This window comes from Lygodium microphyllum, chromosome 28 (genome assembly GCF_053477565.2).
Source record: "Lygodium microphyllum isolate KBCC chromosome 28, Lygodium_microphyllum_v1.1.10, whole genome shotgun sequence".
Lineage (NCBI taxonomy): Eukaryota > Viridiplantae > Streptophyta > Polypodiopsida > Schizaeales > Lygodiaceae > Lygodium > Lygodium microphyllum.
In genome coordinates this window covers 79,944,974-79,959,186 of record NC_141162.1, presented here as the reverse complement: position 1 = coordinate 79,959,186, position 14,213 = coordinate 79,944,974, and the positions used below count along the sequence as shown (strand labels likewise).

The 14,213-nt window shown below is 46.1% G+C and overlaps 1 protein-coding gene across 2 annotated transcripts in view; it reads right to left on the bottom strand.

Moving 5' to 3' along the window:
- Positions 1 to 2,135: 2,135 nt before the first annotated feature.
- The window catches only part of LOC148011658 (phospholipid-transporting ATPase 1-like), a 28,058-nt gene continuing 15,980 nt past the window's right edge, over positions 2,136 to 14,213 (bottom strand). Inside the window, exon 8 of one of the 2 annotated variants that reach the window (XR_015689297.1) lies at positions 2,136 to 3,632. The gene's annotated coding sequence lies outside the window, so the exon portion shown is untranslated. Of the gene's footprint in view, positions 3,633 to 3,816; positions 4,490 to 14,213 lie in introns of those variants that run through there. The other variant, XR_015689298.1, reaches the window with a different exon arrangement.

Below are 14,213 nucleotides of genomic sequence, written 5' to 3'. Positions count from 1 at the left end.
TTGGGGTTATTGCTGAGTGAAACCACCAAGGTCTTCCAAGAGTCAGGCAGTGTCATGATAAAAAAGATCGCCCTCAACTTATCATCAAAGTCCAAATTTGCATCTTTGAGTTGATTTAAAATCCCTGTAAATGCACTCAAGTGCTCAACTACAAGCTTTGACTCATCCAATCACATATTTACCAACTTGCGCATTAAATGCACATGATTAACAGGTGTGGTGATCTCATAGGTAGCTTTTAGCTTCTCCCATATTGCATAACATGTATCTAAACCCTTAATGTTTACCAAGATGTCATCAATAACACCCATCTTTATGTAAGCCACAGCCTTTTTATTTACTCTGGCCCAATTTACATAAGACATTAGTGCGGGTTTATCTTCCTACAAAGCATCCTCACAATCCTTTAGGAACAAAATGCCCTGCATACAGTCTTTCCAAAGGTCAAAGCCATGACCATCAAACTGTTTGATTTCCATCAAGCTCTTGATGTCTGAGCTGGAAGAAGTTGCAACCATTTTATCACGAACACAAGAGTAAATGCCCTTGAAATGCAAAAGCACAAGCTAAACCAGCAAACATCCTGTTCTTCTTCCTCAACCAAAAATAAGTCTCTGTCGTTTGTACATGAACCAGCCACCACACTGGCAAAAATGCAAAAATTTACCAAATTCTACACAAATCCCCAAAATTTCAGGTCCAAAATTGCATGAATGTCAGCCAATCTAACCCAGCTATGCAAAATTTTATCAATGAATGAAAAGCCCAAAGTTTCTAGGATCCAATGTCAAGAAATTTTACTCAAAAGAGTAAAATTCTGACAAATTTGGTCAAATCCCCAATTTAATTGAGGTCACCATACACAAAGTCTGCAAATTCTGACCTGAATGTCACTGCCAGGCATGGACAAGATCAATTCCGAGAAAAGCCCAAAAATCAGGTTTGAATTTGCACAAATCTGAGGTATGTGCCTCCAGTGCGTGAACTCTGGTTAGAGGAAGGAGTTTGAGAGAAATTAAGGAAAATTTTTGACTGAAAAAAAATGACAAGCAGGGTACGCAACAGGGGGGAGGGGGTCCGTTGACCCGCGCCAATCACGCGACGTGACCTGTTTGGCCCAGCTAGACCCATCACCACACGCTAGCACCTCCACACTAGTCCCTTGCCTGGCAGTCCAATTGGCCCCCGCTGGACACGACACCTGTCCCACGCTTGCACGGACTGCCACCGCTACTCACAAGAATCGGCGCCTGTCCCACACCTGCACCAACTACCGCCACTGGTCACCCTAACGCTCAGTACTTGACGCCTGATCCTGGCCCCCGTTGCCCAGTCGTCACTAGTTTGTCCTTCAAGTCGACCTGTCAGCTACGCCCCTTGGTCTCAGAAGCATGCAGAACCTTGGGCTCTGATACGAGTTGTTGGAGCTCAACTGAGAGTGACAGAAGTTCGAGAGGAGTGAGTGTGAGAGTGTGAGAGTGTGATGGCTGGAGAGGAAGAGAGAGCAGAGTGAAAGTATGATTAGATTTGAGTGTACCAACAATGTGTTGATACACAAAGAATAAAATGTATTTATACTTAGGGTGCGTAAGGGTGCATTCACATATGCAGCTAAATAATGTGTGTGTACTTTACATAGAGGTCAAACGGGCCTTTATCCCAACAGCATTGTGTTGACTGTGAAGAGATCTTTGCTCTAACTGTGTGGTTGACATAATTTTGCTTGTTACTTGCACTAGCCACTTACCATGGTTTGCTATTCTATCAAATGGATATCAAAAGTGCCTTTCTGAACTGCTATTTGGATGAAGAATACTATGTGGGAAAGCCTCCCGAGTTTTCTCGTTTAGATCGTAAAGATAGGTCGTTTGCAAAAAGCTCTTTACAAGTTGAAGCAAGCACCATTTCATGGTTCCATAGGATAGATGAGTTCCTCAAAACTCACAGCTACCATTCTACCCCATGTGACTTGCTTTCTCATTTAGACCGTAAAGATGGGGTCTTTCGTTTGTAGAAAGCTCTTTATAGATTGAAGTAAGCACCACATTCATGGTTCCATAGGATGGATGAGTTCCTTAGAACTCATAGCTACCATTCTACTCCATGCGACCCAAATTTGTATGTCAAAACTGCCTCCAAGGGAGTTAGCTACATTCTCTTGTATGTTGATGATTTACTTCTTACACGCTTAGATTCTACTACTATGGTAGATATAAAGGTCTAGCTTTACACCATATTTAAGATGACTGACCTAGGTAAGTTTTTCTACTTTTTGGCAATGAAGATTGTGTTAGATATACTCAATGTCCCAGAGTTGTCTAGACTGCTAACACCCTCTCTCAAATCATGGGTGATATGATACAATACAATGAAACAATGATAAAGGCTAATCATAGTCCATACAACAAAGAATCACCACACTAGAATCCTAGATATCCAAGTAGTGGATGATCAAGCCACCACCAAGGTGCTAGAGAGTCTAATGTCAATTTTGATCGTACCAGCTCCTAAAAAATAGAGAGGAGTCGTAACATATCTCTGTGTTTGTCAACAATGTCTCGTAGTAGTATACAAGACCATCCCATCAAAGATGCCTTTGAACATACGTAATCATGGATTTTCCACCTTCAGCCAAGACCACCAAAGTGTCCCCTCATGTGAGCTTGGACTAGGAGCCAATTCTGTTCTTTGCCATGAAACAGCCCATCATGAATTTGCAAGTCAATCCTAGCTCTAGGATTTGAACTTATTAGACTTCAATTAATGCATCAGGGACATCCCTCTCTGAAACTTGTACACTTATATACTTGTATAGATGAGGTGACCTGCCTCATCTCACCACTCTCTCACGCTCCCTCTCTAGTATTGGAGAGTCCTAGGAGATGACCACATCACCGGTACTAGAAAGTAGAAGGAGGGGTTGCCAAGCCCTTCTCGCGGTTTGAAGAAGATGACCATGTCCGCACCTTGGCCAGAGGATCCAAGTTAGAGTTTGAGGAAGAGGATGACTCAACAAAGGAGTTTGTATCCTCCTTCCTCCAAGCTGCCAATGCTTTGCAATCCTTGCGCAGATATCCCTTCTTACCACAGTGATAACATTGGGCCTTCCACTTCTCCTTCCTGCCACCCCTCTCTGAAGGGGTAAAGGGCTCACTGAAACCACCAGCTTGCAATGGAAGCCTCCCCTATAAATGCAAAGACATCTCATGCTCAAGCAGCATTGAGGACATCTATAGAAAACTGACAGGTGTCAATAATGTCTGAGCCCGCAAAGCATTGTCCACTCCATCAAACTCCAAAGGAAGCTTGTAGAGCACAATCCCCCACAAGATGAGCCTCTAGAAGGATGGACTGCATATATTGAAGTTGATCCCATGTTTGTGTGACACGAAGTAAGAAAAATCAAATCGTATCCTTTGGCTCGAACTTCATCTGCTAGAGCTGTCCATAAAGAGAGATAGCACACATAGATGAAGGAGCCTCATACAACATCTGAAGCTTCACCCAAATCACAGGAGAGGTCTTGCAAGTGATGATTGCCGGAAGAACTTCTTTGGAGATGCAGAGAAGAAGACAGAATATGAACGGGCATCATCAGTATCCATGGTGAGCATAGCTTCTTCATAGTTGTCCTTGTCAAAATCAGTTGGAAGAGAATTAGGATACTCAAGACGCTCACAAGCTCCAAATACAACATACATAACCGCTTCTGCACAAACCAAGCTTTCATAACAGCACTCCATGTTAGGTGATCAGGGCTATGTAATTTGTCATGGGTAGAGCAACCGGGGGGGGGGGGGGTGGTTTGCGGCCCGGCGCATTTGGAGAGAATAGGAAGAGAAAATAAAGGAAAAAAGAGGAGAGAGAGAGAGAGAGCACAGCCAACCAACAGCACAAATTGCACAAAACATAGTTCACACGCAGTGTACACTAACCACAAAAACACAATGCTGAAATCACAAAAATCTGTAGAGAAACAGCCAGAACATGTTGCCCAAAACTGTGCCAATCAGCAAAGACTGAAAACGCAGGTATGCTGATCAGTCGTCAGCAGTTCATGAGCTGCTTAGGGCAGCACGAGAACAGCAGACTGAAAATGCAGGTGAAGAAGGGTAAAAGGCTGGCTAGTGATGCAATAAATACAGTTAACACAGATGTGGTAGGGCTGGAAAAAGCATGATTATCAGCAACACAGATCGCCTGATCAGCAGCAGCAGTTTGAAGAGCTGTAATCGGCAGGAAACAATAGGTGTGTAGGATCTGAAATCTAATGCCATGTCAGAAGTGAATGTAGCAATGAAAGCATAAACAAATGCTGAAATAAACTGTTGAACACAAGGATAGACGAGAAAAACATAGAAGACACTGCAAAGAAGAGAACTCAAAGTGCTTGGGAAATGGAATCCATATACCAAACACGAAAATGACGGGTACAACAGTGAGTCACTGGCTCATAGGCATTGGCATTGGCTCCCTCTCTCCATAGAACCTGTAGGTGATGATGTGACTGAATGAGAAGGGAGTCCGGTATAAATAGGAGTAAACCATGCCAAAATAGCAACAAGTTGACTAGCATAAAATGCCCAAATAAGCATCATGAATGCCACAATAAAATACCTAAAATTCCTAGCTCTGCCTGGCATAACTTAGACTCACACATGAGCTATCTAGACTGCTAACACCATGTATACTCTCTTCCCCCCCCCCCAAAAAAAACCCACCCCTAGTCCGTCCAATACATTGCACACCCCCCCACCCCGCTCCAAGAAAAAACTCTCTCTATAATATATATGTTAGGGCTGTATCATTCTAATCACCATTATTGAAAAATCCAGATTGAGGCTGAGCAAGGGTGTACCTTGTATATATGAAACTCAAGTGAATCATGCGATGTTGTATCTAGAGTGGACTATTGTTTTACAATGGAAAAGTTTGTGTGCCCACAATTGACAATTTTCAACAAAAGATTTTGCTTGAATGTCCTGGTGTTAACAATGAGGCATCTAGCGGGCTATCGCATTGGTCAAGGTATCTTTCTACCAGCCAAAGATGCCTAGGTACATGGAGAGTAATGCATACTAGTAATCATTAAAAGTTACCTTCTAGGTATTACGGCCCTTTTAGAATCATAAAGAATATAGGATATATGGCATACCAGTTATCTCTACAATCAAACATTTTTGTGCATTTAGTTTTCATATCAATCACCTAAAAGAAAACTCAGGCCAAACCAACAAAGTTATTCTGCTAAACATTATGTCTAGATGGATATCCAAATAAAATTTCTTTCACAAAGCCTGAGATTGTGTTGGATCAATAGACTTGGAATTCTAGACTTTTCCTTATGACAAGTATTTGACAAAGTGGTTAGGTAAACTAGAAAGGTTCACAAGTTGAAAATTGGTTGGGCATCTAAACTCAATGTCTCGTTTTCATGGATGAGGACATCAACGATGATAAAGAGGGGAGAGAGTATGTTTCTTTCACATCATAGGGGTCCATAACTTGAGGCCTCAAGCACAATGTGTGCATGCATATAGGGGAGGTCTAGGCTCGTGGCCAAGTCAAATTGGAGTGAAGTGTCCGGATGGATGCCCGGTGTGAAGGTAGCCCATGTGGCCAATCACTTATAAAAGGAGACCTAGGCCCCAAGCCTCATTATTCAAGAAGACTCCACAGGCATGAGAGTTCATGGGAGACTATGGAACACCATGATCTTATTTTTTCCCCATACTAGTCTCCAGGCATTGGACCCCTAGCGAAAGCGAGTGATTGGAGATGGCTATGGATTAGGTGGTTCACCCAACTCAACTCTCCAACCCTAAACCCTTAAAAGAGTATGGATGATCTCTGTCCAGACCCTTAAAAGAGTCTCTAAAATGGAAACATCCTGGACGTCAATAGCATGGCTACACATCCCAGCCCAAATGTACCAAAGCAATGATACTAGCAATCAACTCCCATCTATGAGGGTGTCCCTGAGTCCACTATGCCTATGAGTAATATCCTGCTTAAATACTGGCCAACAATGAGAAAAGAGTGGCTCCCTAAAAAATTCTCACACCTGCATGTCGAGCTTCTATCTCAACACAAGCTACTACTCCCTAAGTCGTAACCATAGTCTCTAATGTGCATGAAAGACCATGTTGAGGCCTCTTCTCTGCAGCTCCTAACTCATATTAGGTCAATCCCATAGATAACACCTTTGTGTCTTCTCTAACTCACTACATCTTGCACATGCCATTGGGGCCCTGCTATACTTGAGCCATTTACCAACTACTAAGCTCCGATGACCTACTAACCATATGGAGAGAGAAATCTTTCTAGGCCTAAAGGCCTTAAATATATCATTCAACCTCATCCAAAAGTCTAACAAAAAGTGCTTTGACATACCATGTTTGTAACACTCATTTGAATCCTCCTCTCCATCCTAGTGGTATAACTAAAGAAGACCACATCACATGGCCTGTCAAAGAAATGGGTCTCTCCACTCTCTCGGATCCCACTGTAATCTCTAAAGGGGCCTCCTCAGATAAGCTTGGTGTCTCCATGCATAAATCAAGCAAGTGATTGGCGATGTACCATCTCCTTATAGTATACCACTATTCTGATCCTCTGTTTGGAGCAGCACGTGAACTGTTTCTAATCTAAGGCATCTCTGAGGTGGCCATCCTCCACCACCATAAAAGTAAAGAACTTGTCTCTGTCAAGAATCGCGTGGTGGGGGACTTTGCTTAAGCTGCTGCGCCAAACACACACTGCATACACAAGAGGAAGCTCACTCAAGAACACAAGAAGAGAGATGGAGGCCAAAACGTTTTCTTGCTAATATTTTCTACTTCTTTCACATACTATACAATGTACACAAAGTATAGATAAGATACAACATAAAGGAAAGTTGCCTTCTAAGTCAAATAGTGCATTACCGACTACACTAATCGATTGGCCCTATATCTTTGCCAGTTGTAGGTAGGTGTAACTGTCAGAGTGCAGCGGTGCAGAAGCGTAGGACTGAGAGAGAGAGAACGCAGAGAGAGAAGAGAGAGAAAGAGACAGTGGAAGATGAAGATCTGCTGTATAAAGTGTGCTGTATACAAAGATATGCAAATATGTACACGGGCACAGTGCGCTGGACTGCGTGTCTCCACCTCGATGATGCAACCTACTGTTCACCTCGAAGTCTGCTGCAGTCTGCACTATCTCCTATCTGAAATCTGTGAACAGAGGCGCAATCTGCGCGTGCCACTAGTCTGTAATCTGCGAGCAGAGAAGTGCGGGAGACTGCTGAAAACCTCAGCTATAAATAGCCAGAATCTGGGCGAAAAAATCAGGCAGGTCGGCTGCATTAGATGCAGCCGACTAGACTGCAGTCAGTCGGACTGCCACGTGGCAGTCCGACTGTACAGTCTGACTGTGCAGTCCGGACAGGCTATGATCTCTAACACCCCCTCTCAGAGCCTGGGCGGGGCAAAAGCTTGAGGGATCTGGAATGTCGCCGAAGTAGAGCCTGGGGAAGTGCCTTCGTAAACAAATCTGCAAGATTGTCCTCCGTCTTGCAGTACTCCACAGTGATGGTCTCATCCAGAAGCTTCTCTCTGATGAAGTGGTACTGGATCTCTATGTGCTTCGTCCGGTCATGAAAAACAGGATTCCGTGCCAAGGCAATGCAACTCTCATTGTCACATTACAACAAAGTAGGATGAGTCTGGGGACAGCCAAGCTCCTCCAATAATCTCCGAAGCCACACAGCCTCACATGTGGTGGAAGACACGGCCCGATACTCCGCCTCAATAGATGAAAGGGCTACCGTAGGCTGCTTCTTTCTACTCCATGAGATAACACCTGCACCCAAGGTAAAACAGTAACCTGTAGTAGACCGCCTGTGGTCCACATCACCGGCCCAATCCGAGTCGCTCCAACCTGCAAGTACAAAATCTATACCATCTGTCCCTGCTGGATAATGAATCCCTAAATCAGACGTCCCCCTCAAATACCGAAGTATCCTCTGAGCAGTCTGCCAATGCACCGTCTGAGGTTCACTCATAAACCCTGCCAAGAGCCCAACAGCAAAACAAAGATCAACACGAGTGTTGAGGAGCCAAATCAATGATCCAATCAACTGACGATAGCGGGAAGCATCCGCCATGGGAGAAGCTGAATGGGAAGTGGCCTTCCAGTTCGGATCCATAGGAGTAGAAAGGGTCCGACTATCCTCCATCGCAAAAGAAACCAAGAGCTCCTGTACATATCTCTGCTGAGAGATGAAGATCCCCCTCTGAGACTGATAAATCTCATGGCCCAAAAAGAAATGGAGTAGACCCAAGTCCGTCATCTCGAACGTTCGATGTAAAGCTGCCTTCGTCTCTTGGACCTTCTGTGCATGATCACCTGTGACAATCAAATCATCAACATATAACACAAAAAGCACACAACCATCCTCAGAAGTGTGAACATAAAGCTGCGGATCGGCCTGAGAACGCCGATATCCCAACTGAGACTGAAGGAATGAATCATCATTCTCGTTCCATGCACGCGGAACCTGCTTGAGGCCATACAAGGCCTTCTTCAACCTGTAGACTTTCCCATCTGAGGATCCAAAGCCAGGAGGCTGCTCAACATAGATCTCCTCCTTCAAATCACCATTGAGGAAGGCCGACTTCACATCCAACTGATAAACAGGCCATCTCCTATGGCCAGCCAAGGCAAGAATAGCTCTAATGGTCGCCATACGAGCAGTGGGTGCAAAAGTATCATGACAATCAATCCCTGGGCGCTGTGCAAAACCTTTAGCAACAAGGCGAGCCTTGTGCTTATCCAAAGAACCATCACTAAGGTATTTGGTCTTGAAGACCAATTTGACGCCAATCACCTTCTTAGTTGGGGGGCGGGGCACGAGTGACCAAGTGCCATTCCTCTCAATAGCCTCCAACTCGGCTTCCATAGCTTTCTTCCATGGTGCGGACTGTAAAGCCTCCTTCACGGAGGTGGGCTCTCGATCCTACATAACACGGGTCATCAAACAATAGTTAGAGCAAACAAGCTTCGTAGAATGTGCCTAGTGCCTCTGTGACCGCCGCAGACCATCTTGCGTCCCTACTCCTTAGGAACCCCCTCGATCCCTGAATCACGGAGTGTGTCACGGGTCCATCGAGGAGGAGGCCAAACCTCCCCTCGTCTCTCTCCATCAGCGGAAGACTCTGGAATATCCACCGGTGGTAACTCCTCAGTGGTGACCGGTGGAACAGTAGACTCTGTGTCAGAAACAAAATCAGAATCAAAAGGCACGGGCTTCAAAGGAACTGTAGCGGGAGCCCAACTCTCCCCTGGATCTCCAAGAACGAGATGCTCCTCACCCGTTGATATGGCCAGAACCTCCACAAACCGCACATCTCGACTAGTGTACACATTCCGCTTGACGGGATCATACAATCGATAGCCTTGGGACTGGGAGCTGTAGCCAACAAATACCTGTCTTCGGGAAGCTGCTTCAAATTTATCACGGTGAGCCTTGGGAATGTGAACATAGGCATCACACCCAAAGACCCTAAAGTAAGAAACATCGGGCTTAGTCCCAAAGTAAGCCTCAAAAGGTGTCATCCCATCAATGGCCGAAGTGGGGGATTGATTAAGGATGTGGACTGCAGTAGCCACAGCCTCGGCCCACAGAACCTGAGGGGTCTGTCGGTGCTCCATCATGGTGCGCGCCATCTCGATCACACTACGGTTTTTCCGTTCAAGAATGCCATTTTCTTAAGGAGTGTTGGTATTAGCAAACTCCTGGTGAATACCTTTAACTACACAAAAACGAGCAAACTCATTAGAAACAAATTCACCACCCTTGTCGAATCGCAAGGTCTTCAATTTCCGGCCTGATCAGTTCTCCTCAAAGAAAAGCCAATCCTTGAAGTGGGAGAAAGCTTCTGACTTCAATGCCAAGAAATAGGCCCATGTCATCCTGCTGTAGTCATCTACGATTAGCATGAAGTACGAGCTCCCACGCAAGGACTTGTTCCTCATAGGGCCACATAGATCCATAGATACAAGCTCCATCGAGGAAGTAAACCGCCGCGAAGCTGTGTGGGGAATGGCATCCCTATGCTGCTTCCAACGAATGCAAGAGACACATGGCTGCTGGCTCACCACTATATCCGGCAGCCCTCGAACAAGCTGTCCACGTGACGCCCTCCAAAGATAATCATAGTTGAGGTGACCAAACCGAGCATGCCATAACTCTGACTGTGTTTGAGAGGTAAGAAGAAGAGTAGAGAGGGCGGTGGAAGACTTCAATTTATAGATGCCGTTCTCCTCATATCCGGATGATAGAACCTTCCTTGACCCACGATCAAGAACTCGCACCGAATTACTGTCAAACTCCACCAAAAGTCCAAGGGAGCAAATCTTATGAACTGATAGGAGATGATACCCTAAACCTGGTACATGCAAGACCTCTGAGGTATGGATACCACCACGTCCATCGGGAATAAGCTGCATCTTACCCCGTCCTGCAATAGACACGGAAGAGCTATCTCCAACGAGAATCTGCCCACGCGAGGGTCGCAACTGGGCAACACCATCTGATGAAGGAGTCGTGTGCCGGAAGGCACCACTATCAACGATCCACTCTCGAGCCTGGAGAGCCATCATCGCAGCATCAGAAGCATTCGGTGAAGAGTCCTCAATGACAGCTAGATGAAGAAATGCAGCTGATGAGGGTGCAGCCACCGCTCCAGAATCTTTCGTGTCCTTCTTGTTGGTGTCCTTCTTATCTTTGTCAGGGCAATCCTTCTTCCAATGGCCAGTCTTTCCACAAATATGACATGTGGATTCTTTGTCCTTGTCCTTGTCCTTCTTTGACTTATTATCTCCCTTCTTCTTCTTTTGGTCCTTCCCCTTCTTCTGAGAGGCTTGACCTGTCAGTGCCTCCGATTTGGAAGCATTCTATCCCTTTAATTGTTCCTCTTGGTCCAAGACCATAGGAACCAACTCTTCCCACCGAAGAGTAGACTCTCGCCCTGAAGCAATAAGGGCGGAGTAGAAAGTACCGAATCGTGGCGGCAACTGGGACAATAATGTGATCGCCATGTCTTCGGAGGAAATCGGCTTCCCCACATTCTGAACCTGCATCTAAAGCTGTCTTAGCTTGTTGATGTGCTCCCGCAACGAAAAAGACTTATTCACGGACAAGGTCCGCATCTGAACCTCCAAAGAAACCCGCTTCATTAGGGTCATCCGGTTATACATCTGATCAAGCTCCAGCCATATCTCCCGAGCCACCGTCAAGTGCTTGATGTGAGCTATCACGGCTGTAGTACAAGATAGAAAAAGAAAGGAATGAATCCTGGCATTCAGTTTGTCCCAGTGAGACTGAGCCTTGGCCAACTCCACACGAGCATCGGAAGAGAGTTTGGACTCATCTCTTACCGAGGGCCGGTCGATCTCCTCCTGTACAAGCTCCGCCAAATCATAAGACTCAAGGATAGCCAACATCATGATGCGCCAGATGCGATAGTTGTCGCCATCGAGCTTCTAATCTGCAGGAAGAGCTGGTAAGACAGGCACCTTCCGGTCCATAATCGTCTAGAACTCCAAGTTAATCTTTGTAGACATCTTCACCTGTAATGCCTTCACAAACGCAAAAGCAGCCCCCTCTGACTGTGAAAACTCAGCCTGCTAAGGCTCTTTCGCGTCCTGAAACTTCTTCACCCGCCGGAGGCGATGAAAAAGCAAAACCTGCACTTGAAAGCTGAAAACTCAAACTTCCTCCTCGTCAACCAGCAGTAAACAGCAGCAAATCCACCACCTGGACTCCTTTCCTGCGCGCCCACGCTCGCTTCAGCCTTGTTCCGAGGCGCAGCCCTCTTGCCTGCCCTCAAACGCTGAAAACGCAACCTTGTGTCGCGATAGAAACTCCTCTTCAGGTCGGTTCTACGCTCAGTCAGCCCTCTAACACTGCTCTGATACCATGTCAGAGTGCAGCGGTGCGGAAGCGTAGGACTGAGAGAGAGAGAACGCAGAGAGAGAAGAGAGAGAAAGAGACAGTGGAAGATGAAGATCTGTTGTATAAAGTGTGCTGTATACAAAGATATGCAGATATGTACACGGACGCACTGCGCTGGACTGCGTGTCTCCACCTCGACGATGCAACCTGCTGTTCACCTCGAAGTCCGCTGCAGTCTGCACTGTCTCCTGTCTGAAATCTACCAACAGAGACGGAATCTGCACGTGCCACCAGTCTGTAATTTGCGAGCAGAGAAGTGCGGGAGACTGCTAAAAACCTCAGCTATAAATAGCCAGAATCTGGGCGAAAAAATCAGGTAGGTCGGCTGCATTAAATGCAGCCGACTGGACTGCAGTCAGTCGAACTGCCACGTGGCAGTCCGACTGTATAGTCTGATTGGACTGTGCAGTTCGGACAGGCTATGATCTCTAACAGTAACAACCTAAATATAATAAGTGATAAGTTAGTGGCCATGTGAGTGTCATAATGACCACCAACGTGCTAAGTGTAGACGTGCCGATCCATCTAGCTAGGCAATCCATCATCAATGTCCGCACATGTTGAGCTTGCCATCTCAGCACTCCCCCTCAAGCTCAACTCTATCTCTGCAACTCCAAGTAAGCTTCGGAACTTTCGAAGCTTCTCTGCACCCAATGCCTTTGTGAAAATGTCAGCTATCTGATCATGTGTGCTGACATATACCAAGTCAATCTCTCCTACAAGTACCTTCTCTCTCACAAAGTGATAGTGCACCTCAATGTGTTTTATCCTAGTATGGAACACTGGATTTCTAGCTAACTGTATGCTGCTTATGTTGTCACAATGAATGACAACTGAACCATCTCCTTGCACATCCAAATCACCTAATAACTTTTGCAGCCATACCACCTCACATGCTGCCATAGCAGCACCTCTATACTCAGCCTCTGTACTTGATAAAGCAACTGTAGGTTGCTTTTTGTTGCTCCATGTAACTGCTGCACTACCAAGGGAAAACATGAATCCACTAGTAGATCTTCTTGTGAGAGTGCGCAACGGAAGAAGAAACACGAACACAGAGGGAGAGAGAGAGAAAGCAGAAAATGAAGGAAGAAAATCTGCACTGCCTAAAATGAATGCTGAATACACTGAAATGGACTGATCAGTCCCTACACGCAGCCCAAAGCGTCAGTGAGGGCACCAGATCAAGCTGATGATGACGGCAGCACCGGACGGAGGAAGATGACGGAGTCGGAGTGTGCACCTGCCAAAGAAGAAGGGAAGATAATAATACAACTGACTACCAAGTGGGAAATGGCTATAAATAGCCAAAAAACCCAAAAACTGACCAACCTGAAATTTGAGGCCATAAATATGTCCGACCAGCATTTAATGCTGATCCAACCAGCATTTAATGCTGGTAAAAATCCCAGGAATGCTCAGAAAAATCCCGGAAAGGGTGGACAATGTCTGGCAGGTGAGCCAGGCTGAAGAATGCAGAAACTGCCCCGGGAAATGCACATAAAATCCCGACTGGAGGCGAAAATGCACTGAAATGCAATAAACTGAGTGCTCTAGAATGAGCTACCTCCCCCGTCAAAATAAGTGGTAGAAAAGTCAAAGCTCCTAAAGTCCTCGTCTGAATCAGACTGAAGCTCACAGGCAGGAGATGACAAGGCATGACAAACATGACTGCTAACACCCCCTCTCAGATCCTAGATGTGGCGGAAGGCCAAGGGAGAAACGGATCCTGGGTAGCAAGAGGAATGCCAAGGTCGATGAAGTCCGTCGATGAAGATTACCGATGAAGAAACTCCTCGCGATCCTGGAAAGCCCCCTCTAAAACAGCAAGGGCCAGGAAATCCATAGCCGCATCACCGAGATCATCCCCCTTTGAAAGGGATGGGGGGTACGAGGGAACAACCGGAGGAAAGGGTGGGGGATGGGAAGGAACCTGTGGAAAACAGGGTGCACAAGTGGAAACGAGTGCAGCAATAGATAACTGCCTCGGAGATCCCTGCATAAGAGAAGGGGAATGGAGCCTATAAAGCCCGCTCTCCCACCAACCTGTCACAATAACAGCCCCTGTAGAAGAATCCTTAATACAAACGGCTTGCTCGGTGAAGACAACCCGGGTACCAAGCCTAGTAAGGCCATAGACTGAGAGGAGTGGAAAGCCCAAGTCAGGAACATAAAGAGCCTGGGAAAGGGAGCTCGACGCGCGGTCGGGAAATAA